The sequence below is a fragment of the Meriones unguiculatus genome, chromosome 10 (genome assembly GCF_030254825.1).
Source record: "Meriones unguiculatus strain TT.TT164.6M chromosome 10, Bangor_MerUng_6.1, whole genome shotgun sequence".
Taxonomy (NCBI): Eukaryota; Metazoa; Chordata; class Mammalia; order Rodentia; family Muridae; genus Meriones; species Meriones unguiculatus.
This window is the reverse complement of record NC_083358.1, coordinates 24254904-24273472: the sequence shown is the minus strand read 5'-3', so window position 1 is coordinate 24273472 and position 18569 is coordinate 24254904.

The window sequence follows — 18569 nt, the reverse complement described above, 5'->3', positions numbered from 1 at the left end:
CTCAGATCATGTTTGGCCACTTTACAAAACCCTTAAGATAGCCTGTGCGTTCAGAGAAAACAGGAGCGAGAGCTCTAGGCTTCAGCCCCAGCCCTATTTCTCTCTTGACGGGGAGTCTGCTGGGCAGTGCCGAAGCCACTGTCTGATATCTAAGCCCTGAGTCCTGATGAGTGTCGATACCATTGACAGATGCTGAGGCATGCTGGGCTGCAAGTCTCAGCCTTCTGAAATGTCTGAAACATGACAAATAGAGACCTTGATGGAGGAGGGGAGGTCGTTGTTTTAAGGTACTCTCTCTAAACCGAGACTGTTTTCGTCAAACCAGCCATTTCTCCCCCAAATTGTTCCTTCCTCCTTATTCAGGTGGGATTAGAAAAATGACCCAGCCCTGGGCTAAAAATATGAATGCTTTATGTTCCTCCACGGGGGGAAAATAAGACAAGAGAATCTATGAAAGTAACAAGGAATTTCATCCTTCAGTGGACTTCAGAATGGATATTTTAGACTCAGCCATCCATAAACATTGGGTAATGTCATACTCTTGCAGTGCAGAATGAATTCCACAGAACCAGCCACAAATCTGCATTAGGATCAGAGAGGGGGCCTTGCTTTGTCCATTTAAAAATCTAAATGATGGCTAGCCTTTTCTGTGCCCAGGAAAACATATTTCTCAGGCATCAGCCAACTGACCAAACAGCATAGGCTCTGAATGGCATGCTGCAGTGGGTGTGAGGGCTCCAACGGGAAACAAAGCCTGGCTGTACAGGACAGGCACCTTGAAGTATCCTGGTTCTGAGCTGAAATTCCAATCATGTCAGACCCTGCCTGTGACTTGCCTTGGATTCTACTGAGCACAGCTTTTAATGTCTTGAGTGATTTGGCCTCAGATTCTGTCCACATATTATCTCCTATTATTTCTCTTCCATTTTTCCTTGAACCCTCAGCTTAAAGGAGCAAGACTGTCTTCCTCCTCCATCCTCTGTCGCCCTCGGGATCCTGAACTTGCTGTCCCATTCACTCATTCCCCAGACCTTCAGTTCTCAGCTTAAACAGCACACCTTGCAGGAAGCTCCCCTGATTCCTGGTATGGATTAACTGCCTCTTCTGCAGTGACATGTTGATTCAAGACAGCAAATGCCAAGCATTTCCAAATGCCCCATGTCACCTCTCTCTCCAGGTCCACTGTGCCCAGCACCCCTGCCCCTGCTCACAGAAAATTCAAGCTCCCTCACACATACTTACATCCAGACTCTTTGCCAAAATGGTTAAGTCTTTCTTGTCAGAGCCTGCCAAGATGTCCAGGCAGTTTCCTCAGATACTTTCTCACCCTTGTCATACTGAATTAAAAAATATAAGCTTCTTCCACTTTCTCTTCTGAGGATCAGCTCAAAACAAATGCCATTTTCCAGACTGGACTTTGCACAGCTTTCTCCAGGCTGCCAGGCAGCACCACTCCCGTTAGATACTACTGACACTCTAGGTCCCTTTACCCCTAACAGAAGTTTCTTCACAAGTATGTGCCCAAGTGGATGGATGAGGCTCCATCTCAGCTTGAACATACAGAGTGTTACATCATTTTGGAGGAGGTAATGAGAAGAGTTAAATGAAAGGGTTTTCTTTTACCCTTTTATGCACTGTAACCCAAGCCCTGTAGACTCTCTTCTCATTTTCTTCTTAGTCTTGTGTCTGTGATCATCAAATGTCAAGCCAAATACTGACAATTATGCCTGCATGCAACTAAAGCCTCCCAAAGAAGAAAACTACAAAGAGATAAGTCCAGTGTACCTTCTAAGGCCCCTCCTAACTGTTGTACAGTCCTCAGCCTTTTTAACTCCCAGAGCAACAAGAGAAGCCAATCCATTTCCCTAATTTATAGAATGAGAGAGTCCAGATAAAGAACACCAAGCATTCAGACTGATTTGTGGCTCTGAGCTCCAGTAACTGGGTCTAGAGCCAGTGCTCAGAGCTTCCACGCTTGCCCCTCGTCTCTGCATGAATTTCCTGCAGCATGTATTTGGATTCTGTTGGCGCTTGGAGAGGCTGCATAGCCTCTACACGTTTAGATCAACCTGTCAGCAGCAGGCCTGCTCACAACAGATCTTTTTCATCCCTCCTCCCTGGACTTGCCAGGCTGACAGAGTGGTATATTGGATTTCCACAGTCATCTTTCATTAGAAAAAAATATGTGCTTTTGATCACCCTCTCCCTTCCCAAAGTTGCAAAGGCAGAAGATCAAGTTGCCAACTGGAATTCCATTCATCAAGGAGATAAACATCAGCTATCTACTCCCCCATCGCCTTCATCGAAGAACACATCAGCTGGTTGGCAGCTGGCGTTAGGACAGGAAGGCCAGAGGCTGGACTGGGGAGGCCTGGGGTTCGATCTTGGCTTATGTGACCCTGCTACATGACCATAGGCAAATTACTTTTCCACATATGCTTTGTTAATCTGTCTGTAAAATAAATGGGCACCATTGAATTATCAAATGGCTGAATAAATGAACTGATGAACTAGTGAATCATGTAATATACCACCCATATTCCTGCTCAAAACTGCTGTCTCTATAGGATTTTCTGAAGCATTATTGACAAGGCAGAACTAGCATATGCATATATGTAGCATCCACCCTTCTCAGTGTCTCTTTAAGAGGTGACTTAAATCATCCATACATTCAGTGAGACCCATGGCACAGTGTGAACTCTATAGATGGGGGCCCTTTCTATTGTTCTTCCCTTTATACCCAGTTGTATCCATCCACACATACATGTTCATGTGGAACAGGGGCTTTCTAGAGCTGAGGACATTTGATTAGTACATAAGTGACCTCTCAAGGTCTCTGCTGGCTCCAGATTCTCTGACTCAATAATAGTTCCCGTGAATAATAGATCTGCTCCCTGACACTGGGAATGATACAGAGTCCTATCAAGATAAATCACATTTAAGTTCAGGAAATTATATGTTTGAATCCTGTAATTTAATGTTACTCTGATGCCTGAAAGGAAGGAAAGGGAACTCAATTAGAGGCTAATTAGACCAAGCAGCTCACAAGGAAGGCCTGGATTGCTTTCCTACCTCTGCTAAAATAATTAAGCCCAACCATGCTCAACTCCCACCCTTCTAGGCTCAGCCTTATTTGGCCTACCTGTAAAATGGGACAGTCTTTGTGTAAAATAGAAAAGCAAAAGACTTTCAGTGAGAGAGAGGAGGAAATAGTCCTAAGAAAGGCTCCACAGCCTTAGTTCCATGCTCCCTCCCGCCATGAATGCATGCTGTCTCTGACATGACACCAGCGGATTCTGCTGTGCTCAGTAGTGGTCAAGGTTCAGAGGATGTATGAGTTGCGTACTGCAGGATGAAAATGCTATGTGGGGTCAGGTGTGCAGAAAGGTCACATATATAGCTTCACATGACTTTCAGAAAGTGGACAAAACATAAAACATTGCAAACCACTGTCTTCTTTAACCTTCCCTTCAAAAAGCTATTCTAAGCATCTCCCTTTGAGGTAGCCCCTCATTTCTTTGAACCAGAGGCTGTTTTGTCATGTCCTATTATGATCCATCTCATTGAAACAGTTGGCTGTTGGCCAGTCCAGCTTCTTCACTCCTCCGTGTCTTGCCAGAACAACAAAACCCTTGCAACTCTCTATGCCAGGTTCTCTAGAGCTTGCCTAAGAGCCATTTGCTCACACATCGACTATCTTGACCACTTTCCAGAATCAGCTACTGAATTTTCATTACATTCAATCTCTGATCCTTTTGAATTTTGGATTCTTGTCATTGTCACTTCAGAGTTACCATAGGGTGACTATATCTTAGATGTCACCTGGGCTCTCTTCATTTCTTCCCTTCTCAAACTCTGCAGTGTTTCCCAGGTAGCCCTTGTAAGCTGAGGTTACCCATGTGCAGTTCCTGAAGATTCAGATCCACATATCTAAGGGGCTCCTGGAATTCAGAAATTCAACATCCAAAGATGAACAATTTTACTTTATTCTATTAAGATGAGATGACTCAAGCCTCAGTTGTTATGGTATAACACCTTCTCCCCAACATTTCTCTCTTTGTCACCTCTGAAGTCCTGTTGGATAGTAAATCTGGGGACATGAGAGAGTTGCAAACTGAGAAGGGGTCACTTGGGAGAGAAATATTCTATCACAGCGAACTTGAAGGTTAAAGTCTCCTTGGAGAAATAAATGCTTTCAGTGGCTCTGAACTGGAATAAAAATTTCAAATTTCACAACAAAATAAGTAAGTGTGAAAGGATGGACGAATTCTGGTCCAGCAGTGTGGAAGCCATGAGAAGAATGTGAGAGAAGAGACCTCTGCCAAACATGTGTCCTTTCAGTGGCAGTGGAAGTATGATCAAGTGGGATTGGAGGAAAAGGGCTGGTAAGAACTGAAACCTAGGTTCTAATTGGAACACAGGTACAAATTTCCTACAATGATTCCTTAGGTGCCTGTTCCCTTAGCCCCGATTTTCTGCTAAAGTCCACAGAACAAGAGATGAGCTCACGAGGGAAAAGACACTTGGCAAAGGATGCAAGCTTGTGATAGTAGAGGATACACAACGGAACCCAAGAAAAGCCATAAAAGGATCCAGTGTGGACTAAAGGCAAGGGCTTGGGATCTCGCTGGCCTTAGACTCAGTAACAAGAGATGTCAAGAAAGACAGTTTAGATTCCTAGAAATAAATTATCATCCTAGAAAGGCCTTATTTGTGGTGAAATCCATCTGAGGAGGATGACACAGCCTGTCCCCTGAGGTAAGTGAAGAAGATTTCTTCACACACGCTAAGTGAGGCTTTCAGCTTGAACAACATCAGAGTCATAGGTGCTGTAAACATGTAAAAGAGATACCATTTGAAAGTTGATTTGAAGTTTTAAAACTTTTGTGAATTCTAAAAAAGTAAGTCTTTAACTTTTTACTTTTATTTGGCCCCCTGGGTAGCCCCAACAGCAAATATTGACTCACACAAAAATTACAATTAAAAATTTATGAAATTAACAAAAACTTGAAGATGGTTAAGGATGAAAACACTTCCGCTTTCAAATGCTGTGTTTTATAGGAGGATAAGCACTGAGGCTTTTGAACTTTATCAGGCTCAAAAGTGTGTGGAGGCTTCTAGAACATGTACCTGAACATGCAGACTCTTCCATATCCTCTCAGTGATGTTCCCACAAAAGCATGAACCATTGTCAGCCACATTTTACACACAGAAACCCGGAGGCTTAAGGAGGCTCTGAGGCCTGCAAGGTACGATTTTGTAGCTGGGACCACTACCTCCTGGGACCAGAATGAGACATATGCCATGAAAAGTTTGGAGAAGACACCTTCAGATCAGGATGTGGCATCTCTTAGCAAGCCTGCCTTTCAAAATAGCAAGAAATCCCCCCTAGAGACCATAGTGTAGACATGCTCTAACCAAAGGAAAACAGAAATTTGCCCTAAAAGAAGATTCTCTCACAGCATAGCATCCATGGGGTAATCAGAGACAGTGCAATAAGCCTGGGAGGTGATGGAGCAAGGATTGTTTATCTCTGCCCAGAAGGGCCTGTAGTGATGTTTACAGAGCATGCACAGACTGTTTTGATTGGGAGTATGCAGACCAGATGGGGAAGGGTTAAGGCGGAGTACAAAGAAGGACCCGAGTGGTGAAAGGAATGGAAATGGATGAGAAATGTGGGACTTAGTGAGAGGCAAGCTCCATGTGGCTGCTCAAATATTAATCAACAATATATTTTAATGACATAAAACACCAGCGAGCTTCTGAAGGAACATGAAGGGCTTTGGATACCTTGAATAATGGTATTGTCACTCGGAGTTTTTATGGTCTCATCTTTGGCAAGAGCCTCAACAAAATCCTAAGGAAATAGTCGGGGTGCTAGGCCTAAAAACTCTAAAACATGAGCCAGGAGGAGTACCATAGTTCTCTCCCAAAGTCACCCTCACTACCATAGCATACCTGCAAATCAAAAAGCTGCAGACAGTTTGCTATGGAGGGTCAGGAAGTGTTCACCACTCTCAGACCCAAGGTTCAGGGAATGTTGCTGAAGAGAGGACAAGATGATTTTAAAAGCCAGAGGATCAGAGGGAATTTGCCATGAGACTGTGTTTCCTAATAATGTCAGCAACTACACCCATATAATTTCATCAACATGACTGCCCAAATGTCAGTTGAATGAGACGAACATCAACAAACATGCCAAGCTTGACAGGAAAAAGACCATGATGGCTTAACCCTACATAAAGAACTACAGGCAACTGAGTGAAGCTGGGGGAAGGAGACGTGGTCCTCCCCAGAGAAGACAGCACTAATCGGTTGTCTGGTTTCAAGTGGTCAGCCCTAAGAACATACATATGAGGAACAGTATATGCACACAGGAAGTTATACTGAAGAATATATATATTTAAACAAATATGTGTGTATATATGCATGCAATAACACTTGGTGGGAAAAAAGGTCATGAATTTGAAGGAGGGTAGTGAAAGGTATATGGGAAGCTTTTGAGAGGAAGGGGAAGGGACAGTGTTGTAATCAAATTACAATCTCAAAAATAAAAACAATGACAAAAGGAAAAACTAGACACTGCACAAAATAGAACCATTGGGATTCTAAAGTTTTGATAGCTGTGATGTGGCTGGATTTAAGCCTGTGATGAAAGTTAAGGAAATGCATCAAAGGATAAAATCCAAAGGCACAAAATAATTTCAGATGTTCCTCATCATGGCTGCACATCTAAGCTCAGAGAAAAACCGCAGAAACAGACACATTTGCAGTCCCATCACTTAGTGCAAGAACCACAAGTTTGAAGTCTGTACAGGTGACATAGAAGACTCTCTCAAAAGAATAATCAAGAAGAGGAGAAAGGGTTTGAGGAGGATGAAGAAGGAGAAGGGGAAGAAAGAAGAGGAGGACATATTCATTCAACTTTTCATTTTTATTTTGTATGCGTGAATTTTTTGTCTACATATAGGTCTGTGTACCACATGTGCACCTGATGCCCGTGGAGACCAGAAGATGGTTGTAGATCTCCTAGAACTGGAGTTATGTATGGTTAATCTGCTTTGTGTGTCCTGGGAACCAAGCCCAGGGCTTCTGTGGGAGCTAAGTTCTCTGAACCATGAGTCACTTTCCCAACCTCATATTTATGCTCTCCTTACATACTGAGTAGCTCTGGAGTCTGTCTCTATGGGGTGAACTGCTCTTTCTACTTCTTGGCTACTTCTCCTAGAAGTACAGTTTAGAGAAGGACACTTGTCTTATTCTTTACATGATCTAGGGAGGTCTCCTGTCATTTCACAATGATTAAAAAAAAAAAGTGAGGTTACACTCTAATGAGGCCTATGGAACCAGAAGGCTATCCGAAAAGAGATAGAAAGAAATTTAGCAACTGCCTGTGAGACTTGCTGGCTGCTGGAGGAGGCAGGAGCAGTGCCACAGCCCATGAGAAGACAAAGGATGCCAGGTACTGCACGTGTGTCATGTTCAGAGAACCTTTAAAATTTAACCTTCAGTTAACCTTTAACCTCTTTGTCTTCCAAGGAGAAAGGGACTTAGAAGAACAAGTTTACTCTGGGTCAGTTGGCCCTCAGAGGTCACAGTGACACAGGGAGCCCAGACCCCAGAGGGGTCTAAGTCCCTTAGAGCTACCTTCTAATGCTATGATCAGGTCAGAAGCATAAGAAGATGCCAGAACATGTAAAAGCCATTTATGTGCACCTGTAGTGTAGCACAAAGTGAGTGGGAGTCACACGTAAGGAGGGTATACCTGGCCAGGGCAAGTGGTTTGAGGAGGCTCCATAAGGTCTTGAGGCAAAAGCCTATCGCCTCAGGCTGCACAGAAAATGGGAAGTGAAGGGTATTGGGTCTATTATGCATCATGACTTCCCCTTTTCCAGGCATTCAAGCAGAAGATGTGACTATTCATAGTAACACTTCCCTCACTCACAAGATTTTAAAAGGCAAGATGGAAAAAACAAATGCTTTTGATTTGGCCAATGTCATACAGACGTCACTTACTTTTTTAATCTTGTGGAAAATATATGGATATTCTTCACATGGCCCTGAGTTCTTGTCTTCTCAAAGGTGTCTGAACAGTTTGTCCATTACTGAGAACAGTAAAGCAGCTGTGTGGCAGAAGTCAGGGATGCTGCCTCTAAAGCAAGCAAACTGAAGCCAAACAGCTGAGAGGGGAGGGTCCCCAGTCTAAGTTCATTAGTGTATCCTTGATGCTTCATGGGACTTGTCACTTGTATCTCAGGAAATTAAGGGCCGGAGCTGTAGACAAGGAAGCCCTTGGGCCTCTCAGATTCTCAGCTTGAAGACTGCACTACTGGAAGCTTGAAATAAATCAGATTGATCCCAGACTCCCTTTGTTTAGAAAAATGAAATGTTTTATCCACTTTCCCAACAGGAAATCAGATTTCCGTTCTTGTTACCAGTTTATCATTTCCTCTCTGCTGTTATCGAGATCACAGCTTCAGAGATGGTTAAATGTTTGTCACATTAATACTGTTGTCGCCATTTTTCACATACAGGAAGCTGACTGATGCTCACTGAGAACATAGTATGAAAACAAGGCTGTTTATGCAGCTGTGTGTGCAGGGCTTTGTGTCTACCAAGTTCCCAAAGTGTTGCTTTGATGGCACTAGAGGTGGTATTCTGACTTTCTAATAACATTAGAGAGCTAAGGATGGACCTTAAAGGTATAGGGAAAGTAGACAAAGAATTTCTTGCATATATGCATTTCCCAAACAGCCCATTTGTCTGGTTTCTGCCACTTATCACCCTTCTAATTTCTGATGATGTCAACATCTCTCCCCGAGTCCTTTGATCCTTTCTTCTATACTGGTAGCTGTGGTTCCTGTCACACTTTTTCAAAGCTCCTCCCATAGCTTCTACACAGGGCCTATATTGATTATTTTTTAAAGCTGAAAATGATCATATGTCATCCCTGATTAGAATCCTTCAATGCCTTCCTATTGTCCTGCAGATAAATCCTAAACTCAATCCCAAGGCTCAACTGCTCTTGACTTCTGCCCATTCTTAGCCTCAACCATTACCTCAACTGGCCGGCCAAGCTTTAGCCTCTGAGGTCTCAATTCCAGTGCCCTGATTCCATCATGCTCCCTCTAACCTCTGCTGTGGGCCTTCATTCCAACCTCTGAGAAGGCAGATTAACCAAGGTACAAATTCTTTGATATCTCACCTAGAGGCCTCTGTGTCTTCTCTTGTTCAGTCAGGGCAGGAAATGTGGCCTTATGACTAGTGACTCCAGGGGTCATAATGTCCTGCTTGTTAAGAGCCTGGTAGTAGTGCCCTTCTCTCCTCTCTTCCCCAGAGCCTGAGCTTCTGGGTAAATATCTTGACTGACTTATCGGGGGGAAAAAAGGAAGGAACATGTGGAGAATCTTTGACACCATATAGAAGAAACAACTTTCTTGATTTTCTCAACCAAGACACTAGACACAGGCTGGAAGCTGCTCTGAACCAACCAGACCTTCCACCTAACCTCACTTGACAACACATAGAACACAAGAATCACCTGTCTGAGCCCCAGACAACCTCCTAACCCAACAACTGTAAAATCTAGCAGAGGAGGTGCTTACATCCACTTAGTTTGAGAGCAGGTAACTGTACAGTAAAAGCCTAAATACTTTCCCTCCCTACGGTTCATAATGCCAGCGTGTTTCTATAGAAACTACCCCTCTCCCAAATGATTGATCCCAAATACTAGTTTCTCCCTCCTGCAACATTATAAAGTCCACAGAATCTAATTCTCTGATTAACGTACCCTCAGCCTTTTCTCCATGAAAGGGTGAATGAAAAACATGGATGGAATCACCTGGAACAACAAATAGATTTATAATTCATGGTAAGATGTTAATTATAATGTGCTGTGGTTTGAATATAAAGATTCCTCCCTAATATCCACCCCCCCCCCAAACACACACACACTTCTATTGTGGAATGCTCTGGTAAATTTACTTGGTGCAGGCTAGCTATCAGAGCAGGCTTTGGTGAGCCATCCTTGGGGTGGTATCCTGCCTTTACCGTCTTTGCCTCAGAGCTACCATGGGGTGTTCAGCTATACCCCACCACATCTTCTCCTCCATGAAGCTCTCCCATACCACAGGAGCAGACACAGCTGTGCTGATCATTGTGGACTGACACTTCTGACGCAAAGCTGTGGTCTAAAATCAATTCTCCCGTCTTTAAGCTGTATCTGTCAGGCATTTGTCAAAGCAATGAAGAGCCTGACTAGAACATAAGCCAAGAGCAATAACCAAGCTCTCAAAGTCATCACATGAGTTAGGGTTGAATAACTACTGCGATCATGAAGAAGGAGGTCTAAATTCCATTCTGCCTGGGTCTAGGTGTAGTGCTATTTTCAAAACCCATGATGAGTGACTGTGAAATCATTAAACGTTCTTTCACACCTTAGTATACGTAAACACCACCCAACAACAAGATAAGAATATTGATACCTACCCATCTTGGTACTCGTATCTACCTAATCATCAGGTCTAAATAATGTATTCATACATATTCTTTCACTCATTTACTGAAATATTTGTCAATGATCTTCTATGCACCAGATGCTGCACAAGTTTTTAGAGATATAATGTACGAAACAGCAAGGATTAGGGCCATATTAGGCAGATGGGAAGCAATCAGAACCAACTCGGTGTTCATCAAGGAAGGCTATCCTCTGAAGGAAACTTGAGCTACAAGGAAGGAAATACTTGTATCCATTCTTTGCCCCAAGTGTCCAAGAATGACACTGCTCATAGCTGATAATTATTAAATTAAAAGAAACAGGGGATTTGAGACAAAATGAGAGCAGAAACCTCAGACCTCAGAGAGGCAGAGAAAGGCAAAGTCCTCCTGGGTGGAGGGCAGCAGTGTGGAGGAAGGAGAAACTGTTACAGAGAAGGGGAGATAGTTTTAAGCCAGTGGCAAAACATAGAGCTAAAGGCTTAATTAAGAAAGCAGACATTTTAGGTTCTCACAAATAAGCAAACAGAATCCCCTCAGCCCCTCCTGATCACTGCCAAGTAATTGCTTTAAAGCTGTGGTTTTCTCTGCTTGGATGATCCTTAAATACATGTTGATAAAAGTAATGAAGACACGAGTGAGTCAAGACCAGGCTGCTCCTTCACAACCTCACTTCCTACTGTCCTTGGCTCCATGTGACCTGACCAGGTCGGTGTCCACCTGCTCAGTTTCTCTCTGCCCCCCACCCCCAACCCAAAGTGCCTGAGGATGAGGTTGGGTCTTCAGATGGGTGTCCAATTAGGTAGATCCTAAATCTCCTTTGGTCTTGGGGTCATGGTGCTCAGTTAATGTAACAGCTCAAACTCTCATTTAGAACCACAGCCATTGAAGGCCAAATGTCCATGTCACCATTTATTCACTACCTGTATGATTGTGGATTTGAGTGCAAGAAGGGAAAACTTTAAGCTCTTTTTCTTACATGTTGAAAGTGAAATTTTGGGATTGGCGATGTAGCTCAATGATAAATAACTAAGACAGCATCCACAGGGCCTGAGATTCAATCCCCAGCACTACCAAATAAAACAAAAAGATTTTAGTAATGCTTCTAATTCTATGAGCATTAAGGTAAAGAAAACAACAACAAAAAAATCAAGCATTAGGACCCAGCAAAGTTAATTGTGTTTCTCCATAGACTCTGCTGATGCCTACCCCAAGAAAATGGCCCACTATTTTATCAGTTTCTGCAAGATGAAACACACTCAGAGTCTCCAAATGCAATGGCAGCCAGGACCTCCTCCCTGAGGTCCTCCCAATTAACTAATAATCCTTCTTGCTTTCGGGCATAATTGTTTCCCTAATGTCCTCTGCATTCCAGGTTAATTCCTCTCCTGTCTTCACCCCCACAGGGTATCACATATTTACCTGCCTCTCTGCCACATCACTATTCCCAGGGTTGGGAGTTCTGTGAGAAAAGTGAGCAGGCCCACTTCCTAAACTGCTACATCCTGTAGTATACTGCCTGGAACACTGGAGACACATCGTGACTGTTTTTTAAATCCACTTTTTAAGTCACTCCAGCCATGCCTCCACATGGCCACTAGCTAGCTGCATGACCTTGCATGCATCTTTTGGTTTCGCCTGTAAATTGAACTCACAAGTATGAACCATATTTAACCATCACAGTATGCGAAGTAACTAGAACCCCTGTTGTCTAATATACCAATAAAACAGACCAGATCCTTCTAAACAACCCATACCTATCTAACATGCAGTGTGAGAATTATGAATAATAATATCATGTCACATACAAAACTTTTACAAAAAGCATATTTAAGGCACCCTTGCTGTAATATAGTGTAAATAGTGAATTAAGTAAGATGATGACTGGATTAACTTGCCAGGCTAAAATCACTTCACCCTCTATATGTATGTCAAAACATCATGTTGTATGCCTTACATATAAGTAATAACTGTTATTCTAAAAAAATGCTAAAAAAATATGTGTAATGTTTCCAATCTCTCGGAAACTTTTATTTTTACAGCTATTTCAAAAGTTCATTCAGACTCATTTGGCACATGCATATATACACGTCAATGGAAAGTGCGAACAGAAAGGAAAGATTAGAAATGAACTAAACTGGTTGAGATGTTTCTAAGCCTCCATCACACTCTTACCTGCTCTTCAGCTGAAAATCATGGCGCAGGTATTTTTTCTAAACAAAGCAACACTCCATGTTGGTGACATAGCATTTTACTTAAAAAATTTGTAAATAACTTGAAGATATGCTTGTTAGATGCCTGACTGGTTTATGAATTGTAGAATTTGCCCTACCCACCATCCTTTCTTTACAATCATTTGACTCTTGGGCAGTAAAGCAACCACAGTTATCTCTAGGACTTTCCTCTAGGATGGAGGTACCCTTTTAATGGGCTTTGGCATGGATGCATGCAAAGACAAAGTCAAGTTTATTCCAATGCTGTATGACCAATAGAAACTATCAGATGGAACCCAGCCTAGTTTTGAGCTACTAAGTGTACCTTGAAATTGAAGAATTCTATTGCCATTCCACCTGTAGGGCAGGCAGAAAGCCTTCTTTCTCCTGCTCTTCTTCTTTCATCCTTTTGATCCATTCTGACCTTCAGCTGCTTGGGTGGTGTAGGAATAAGGTTGTTGTATAATTCGGATGGTGATTTCTGTATTCCCCATGTCTTTTTGCAAGCCATGTTCTGAGAATCTCCTGCCTCAATGTTGTGCAGACTCTATTCCCCAATTTTCTTCTGATATATCAATGAGGCAGTTTAGAGCCAGTTGCTGAACAGGGGAGAAAATAGGGCTAGACTTCCTGCCAGCCAGGGAAGGAGGAGTTAGAGAAGGAAGTGGGAAACTGAGCCATGGGAAAGGTCTGAGAGACATCAAGAGAGGAGCTGGAGCAGGAAAGCCAAAATATGCAAGTATAATTGGGATATATGCTGGGAAGTAACCAGTTTAGCTAAGAGAGTTGGGAATAGAGCGATGACTGCTCAGTTATGGTGTTGTAAAGCTTACTAAGAGTCTCAATTATTTGTTCAATAGCCAGGTTAAAAGAGAAACTAAGAGAAACAAACACAGTTTTATAAAAAATAACGTTAACAGGGTGGAGTCCACTCAAATGGTACAGGGCCAACTGTTCTACCCAGTCAACCCATCCAGTATCAATTTCACCCAAAAACTCCTAGAATACTATTTACACAAATGAAACCCATCAGGCCAAGTGTCAAAGTAGTCTTCACTCCCTGAGGGCTCAATATCAGGCTTTTCTAAAATGATTCTTGGCTTTCTCTGTGTTAAATGCTCCCTAAAATGTATTCTGTTGAAAATACAGACCTCCAGGACACTGTAGCCTATCTTCAGTTCCTTTTCTCCCAGAAGGTTTTTTTCCATTCTCTCTCTCTCTCTCATTTGTATTTACATTTTTAAACTACTCAGTCTAATAAATTAGGGATGTTAAGAGATTGTTTGTTATTCTGTCTCAGGTTACTATTACTAAAATACTTAAATTTATGGATGCTCAGACTGTAAATAGACTCACTTTAGCCAGGGAAAAATTTCATTTTCCCTAATAGACATTTTTAAGTGTCTTACTGAAATTCTGCACAATACCTTTCCGTGATCTTCTCACCATCCCTCTAATTTTTCCCAACAAAATGTAAATCTATTTTGAATGTGCTTCCTGTCCTGTGCACCATAAATAACAGCCTGGGAAAGGGAGCATCTCCCATAACACAAAAGTGTCAAGATTAACCAATTTGGAGATTTATTGTTAAGCCTTTTTAGGATGGGAGCCAAGAGAACCTGAATGCCTGTTAATGATACCATGGCCTCTCCTGACTTTGGACAAAGAAACTCAAAGCCTAAGAGGAGCGAAAACTGCATATGACTTCAGAACTCATTGTTGGGTAAAGAGTGGACTTGAATGGTTGTTTCACAATATTGGCTCTCTTGGATGCATTGAAGATTACACCTCTGTTGTCAGTTAAATTACTGAGAATGACCTCTTTCAGTCTACAAATGCCATGGTTTGTATGATAAACTTTGTGTTCACTGTAGAGATAGCCTAAGAGACAGTACTCCATATTGCCTTTCATATATCCCCATTCCACATTGGATGTTCATCTGGATAATTGAGCCTTCTTTCCCATCCTAGTCAGAGGAAACATTTCCAAGGTGGAATAACAGGGGTCAAAGAGAGGAAGAAACAGTTACGACTTCACTGAAGAGAATAGTTTTAGAGACATGAATTTAGTTAACACCATGGTCAAAGTACTATACAGGAAGACTTTCATAGATAGATAGATGATAGACAGATAGACAGTTAGATAGAGACATATAGATAGATTAAAATATCATTTATTCTTAGAACAGTCTCCCAAAGAACTAGAATCCCGTGGCTTCTCTCTCTGCGGAGTCACATGAGCCAAATTCTTTACAATCAATGTAATTTTAAGAAAGAGGAGAGAGCCAGGTACAGTGGGGCATGCCTATAATCTTAGCATTTGGGAAAGTAGAGGCAGGTGGATCTTTGTGAGTCAGAGGCCACTCTGTTTTAAAAGGCAAGTCCAGGAAAGCCAAGGCTACACAAGAAAGAAAGAAAGAAAGAAAGAAAGAAAGAAAGAAAGAAAGAAAGAAAGAAAGAAAGAGAGAGAGAGAGAGAGAGAGAGAGAGAGAGAGAGAAAGAAAGAAAGAAAGAAAGAAAGAAAGAAAGAAAGAAAGAAAGAAAGAAGAGAAAGAAGGGGGACCCAAAATTGATGCACGTCTCCTGCAGATTCTGCTTTTCAAGGAGCAATACCACAGCTGTTGAGAACTAGGATTATAAGGCTAGATGTTTTAATTCCTGGACTCATTTTTCTAACCCAATGGGTGTTCCAGATACTGATGGCTCTTACTTCCAGTTTTAAACACCAACTATCTCCAGAGAGATCTAGAGATCCAGCCTCTCCTCCAGATTCTGAGTGGAGACATCTGCCTTCATATCTTTAAGTGAACTGACTTGAGGACTTCATATCCAAAGCTCCTGATTATTTCCTTTACTCCCAGATTCTGTGCGGCCAACAACTGGTTTGCATCTGTGGAGCTTCTTTGATCATTTCCTCCTTTAGGACACAGGGGTACGACATAATGGAATGAACACAGAAGTCATGGACAGACACAGTTTAAAGTCTCATTTTAGGCAACTTTTGCTATGTGACTAATAGTAGGTTACCGGACCTCCCTGAGTTTTGGCTTACCTTCCTATGAAATGGGATTATTCACTAACCCACCAATCCTATATCTGTATCCTTTTGTCTGTCTCTAGAAATTTCTTCTTAACACTTGACTGACATCTCCTTTCTGATACACTCCGCCATAAATTAAGAACACCCTATTTATTATGTTCAACTTCTCATGATTGCAACCTAGGGAAAAGTGTGTGTTAAACACAGGTTTTATATTCTTCAATGTACAAATGCTTCTAAGAAATGAAAAAAAAAAAAAAGTAAGCCTATGAAAGTGGTAGGGTAGCAGATGGTAACAAGCAAGTGGGATGAGGTGTTTGAGGGCAGAGGAAATAAAATTGGCCAAGAGAAAATGAGTATTTGAGAAGGCAGTGGACTGTTCAGCAGGGACAGCTGCCAAGTCTGATGACCTGAGCTATCACCATAATCAACATGGTGGTTGATTCCACAAGTGCCATGGGGCAGGTCATGCCAACACACACACACACACACACACACACACACACACACACACAGAGAAAGAGACAGGCAGGGGGTAGGTAGCTATGGTATGGATAGATTGATGATAGAGAGAAAGATGGATAGATGGATGGATGATAGAAAACAAATGTGAAAATATGTGTTTGAAAAAAGAAAATCATCCAAATTGGTTATCAAAGAAATGTAAATTGAAACAATGCATGTAAGATTTTTAAAGACTATAAGAATAGGAATACTCAGGGCTTTGAACTTAGTAAAAGAAACTTTAAATAGTAGTGCAGCATATTAATAATATTTTGGAAAACTTTTTATTGTAAAATTATGCTCATGGATTTCATCACAGAGATGATGATTTTTAAAATAAATTGACTATTTGGTGATGCTTATTAAATGTTATTTAAGTTATAGAAAACATAAAAAATAACCAAACTGTCTAACAAATAAAGACGATAGATAGATAGATAGATAGATAGATAGATAGATAGATACATACATACATACATACATAGATACATAGATAGATACATAGATAGATACATAGATACATAGATAGATAATTTGCAGAATGTTTATTTCTTTTCCGATACTTTTAGTGTGGTTTTGAGCAACATTTAATAGCAGGCAAGTTACACTAAGCAACCAGCAGAAGCAAGTGCCTGGGGGTTATCATAGGATGATGGTGTTACAGCCAACTCTTCTTCCTTGCATTTTGGTATATTTTGAAACTTCACTGGAAGAGCAAAAGGAAGGAAGGAGAGAATGGAGAAGGAAGGAAGAAAGGAAAGAATCAAATACTTCAAGGTGAAGCTTCCTTTCTACCACACTCTCTGGAAGATGGACACCAGTCCATATGAGCCAGAGGATTTGGAGAAAGATGATTAACTTGCACTGTGGCATTCAGGGTGAGTTTCTGCTCTGGTCCTAACTTCTCTGCTCCTCAGTGTTCTTTGTAGGATGAAGATGAAAACTGCCAGACTGGCTCACACAGTGGGTTGCTGTGACGATCAGAAGGGATGCCGTATATGAAAGCACTCATCAATCCGCAAAGCGCCCGACAAATCCTGGAGAGCGTAATTATTGCCTTCGTTAGTATGATCATTCTCTCTTTCTCCATTATCCTCTGCTGGAGAGCGGCTCATCGGGCGGTGAAGTGCACTTGGGGCTTCTGCATACACAAAGAGAAGCACACGAGGCTGTCCAGACCTGTTTCAACAGATCTGGTGTCAAGATCTAACTGAGTGGATACCAAAGTACCCAATGGTCACTGGAGCGAAATATGTGTGGTCATGAGAGAACAGCATTGACAATGAGCAATCCAGCTAGAGTGTAACCAGTCAGCTGTGAGCTGTGTGACAGCAGAGTGCCACCTGCCTGAATCATTCACCTGTAAATGAAGAGTCACTCCACTCCTAATTCTGTTGGAATCATTAGAGAGAACATGTGTGATACCTTATGGCTAGGACACACATAGGTAGAGATGGCATGGAGAATGTCATGTGATATTGGTCATGGAAAATAAACAGCAAACCCTACAGAACACAGGTCCTCTCCAAGCTAACATACAGTATAGGAAATGCAGCTTGTGTGAAAGATTTGAATCATTTATCAGTAATCTCAGTTTGCTCTTGTATATGTGAATGTTCATGTGTAGATTATTAGTACTATATTTTTGAGACAGGGTTTTTTTTTTTTCATAGCCTTGGCTGTTTCTAAACTTACTGTGTAGACCAGGCTGGCCTTGAATTCACAGATCCACCTGCTTCTGCCTCCTTAGTACTTAGAGTTTGAGAACACCATTGACAATGAAACCTTATTTTATTGACCTTCAAGACCTTTGAAACAAGCAACATCCATGTTGACCTAAGGTAAAGCTGACTGCAGATGGTGCCTTGCTCTTAACCTTACTTCTTTGCTACCCAGAACTCTTGATCCCTAGCTACTAACCTTCAGTAAACCTCATTTTGCAGAAATTGTGATGTAATGCTTAATTTTTCACTGAGATGCATAACATCCTTTATATTCCCTGGAAAATGCAAAACAGTCTCACTCATCAATGTACGCCACTGCCAACATGCCTCACCATCCTGTCACCTTCATTCTCATAATTTAATTTTATCATTTCATCCATCTCCATCTCTCCTATTCTTTCATCTATCCATCCATTCATACACTCGTTCTCACTTAATAGATAGGGAAACTGAGGCTCAAGAGGATGAACCAGGTTGCCTCAGGTCAGAGAAAGCTTAGATTCCAGGCTATAAATATTTAACTCCATAGTCTTTCATCTTTTCCTGGGATAAAGCTTGCACCTAGCCCATAGCCCATAACCTGTAATACTGGAG